Here is a 2,339-nt window from a genome sequence, read left to right on the forward strand (position 1 = left end):
TAAAACTCACACCAATGCCAAACTAGCCTCAAATCGATACTTAGATTTGTTGGAATGTATCAGAAAAAAGGAAGGGAAAATGTTGGCTTCCTATTGGTCCCTATACCGCCTCCGGATTTTGCCCCCATCAAAAATTTCCTCCAATACATATTGGTCATATGTGTTATCTGCTACTTACTTTAATCTTTCAATATAAGATGATTTATAACTAATACATATTAATCTTTTAATATTGATTAATATGCACTGTCTTTTAAATAAATACCAACACAAAGAGATATGCATTGTATATTCCTAGTAGTTTGAAATCAGTTACTTAACTTTTAGTTGTTTTTTGCAGGGTTATATCCCCTTGAATATGCATTAGTTATTGCAGAAAAGAATGAAAGTTGGCATTAGTTTTTGCTTAAATTTCAGAAATTGAAATAGAGTGTTTTTATAAACTGAATACCATGAAAAACTAGAATGATTTTTAGTTTGACTATTTAAGGAACTGAATCTCGTGAAAAACTAAAGTTATCTTTAAACGTGTCTATTTTCACGTATGAGAAGATATGAGTAGAGAAGTAATTTTTAATATTTTGTACAATAACTCTAGGTTGACTTCGGTTTGTCACCGAAGTTTTCACCGAGTGACACAGAACAGGAATCCCTCTCCGAACAGGTAAAGCAACCTCCCTCTCCTTATTTCCAAGATGAGATAGCACGCCTCAATAAAATAATTGATTTGGTATCTGATGAAAAGTCTAGTTATGAGTTTCAGCTAGATAATAATATTCAGCAGGCATTGTCTTTCTACCGGTTGATGATCGTTCGGTTGGTAGATTTTGCTGGAGGGTTTAAAATGCCTTTGCCATCGAGTTTCCCTATGGAGTTTGGTTGTATGCCTGAACACTTTGTCGATGACGCAATGGAGTTGTTTATATTTTCCTCTGAGGCTATGCGTGAGAGATTGGATCCATTCTTGCTGAACGATTTTATGAACTTCATTATCATGTTCATCGCACGCCCGAATTATATCAGAAACCCTTATCTCAGAACCAAGATGGTTAAAGGCTTGAACTATTGGACGCCCAAGAGAAGTGATTCTGATACAGCAGTTACCCCTTTTCAAGGCCATCAAGTAGCTCATGTTTCCCCTTTTCAAGGCTATCGATTAGCTCTTGGTCAGTATCTGGTTGAATCTGTGTTGAAGTTATATGTCGACATTGAGTCTACTCAATTTTCAGAGAAATTCTACATACGTAATGAAATCACACAACATCTCAAGTAATTGTGGGGAGAACCAAGCCATCTGGATGCATGGAAGAAATTTGACAAAGAAGAGGAGAAGGGTGTTTATTTGAACTTTTTGAATTTCCTGATAAACGATAGCATATATCTTCAGGATGAAGGATTCAATAAAATTCGGGAACTTAAAGAAACGGAAAAGGAGGGGAAAGTCCATCCTTGGGAGGAAAATGAAGTCAGGGAGTACATAAGGTTAGCGTTGGAAGATATCAACATGCTAGCATTCACTTCTGAGCAGATTACTGCGCCCTTTCTTCTTCCTTAGATAGTTGACAGAATAGCTAATATGCTGAATTACTTCTTGGTGCAACTAGTCGGCCCTAAACGGATATCTCTTGAGAGTGCTGAAAAATATGGGTTCAAACCGAGGATATTACTGAAGAAAATTATTAGCATTTGCGTTCATGTAGCGAGGGATGATAAGGAAAATACTTTTGCTGCTGCAATTTGTAAAGATGGTCGATCATATAATGAAAAGTTATTTACTGAGGTAGTAAATATACCTGGATTAGGTGAAGAGATGACAGCATTGGGAGAGTTTGTTAACCTTAGTGCCAAGGTAAAACTTGCAGCTATAGCGGAAATGGACGTGGAAGCATCCCTAGGGGAGATACCAGACGAGTTCTTAGACCCAATCCAGTGCACACTAATGAAAGATCCAGTGACTCTTCCTTCTTCTAAAGTTACGGTCGACCGTTTGGTCATCAAAAGGCATCTTCTTAGTGACTCCAAAGATCCGTTCAACCGTTCATATCTTACCCAAGATATGCTCATTCCCGATGTTCAACTGAAATCTCAAATAGATGAGTTCATCAAGTCAAGAACCCAGCCTACTCCGTCAAGTTCAAACAACATTACTCAAAGCACAGGAATATTTTAAATTGAAGTTCTTTGTAATGTGCGACAATTCTTACATATATTTTAATCAGATTCAGCTTTTATTAGCTTCATTGTTTTGTTTTAATTGCATAGAACTGTTTCTATATATCTTAGTAATGTTTCCATGAGTTAATGGAATTAATTTTCAAGATGTAATTTGTAATTCTTGT

General features: G+C 36.4%; 1 pseudogene; it reads left to right on the plus strand.

Annotated features, from left to right (window-relative positions):
- The first annotated feature begins 598 nt into the window (after positions 1–598).
- On the plus strand, positions 599–2,170 carry LOC113342347 (annotated as a pseudogene).
- Positions 2,171–2,339: the final 169 nt, after the last annotated feature.

Source organism: Papaver somniferum, unplaced genomic scaffold, assembly GCF_003573695.1.
Source record: "Papaver somniferum cultivar HN1 unplaced genomic scaffold, ASM357369v1 unplaced-scaffold_3669, whole genome shotgun sequence".
In the NCBI taxonomy this organism is placed as follows: domain Eukaryota; kingdom Viridiplantae; phylum Streptophyta; class Magnoliopsida; order Ranunculales; family Papaveraceae; genus Papaver; species Papaver somniferum.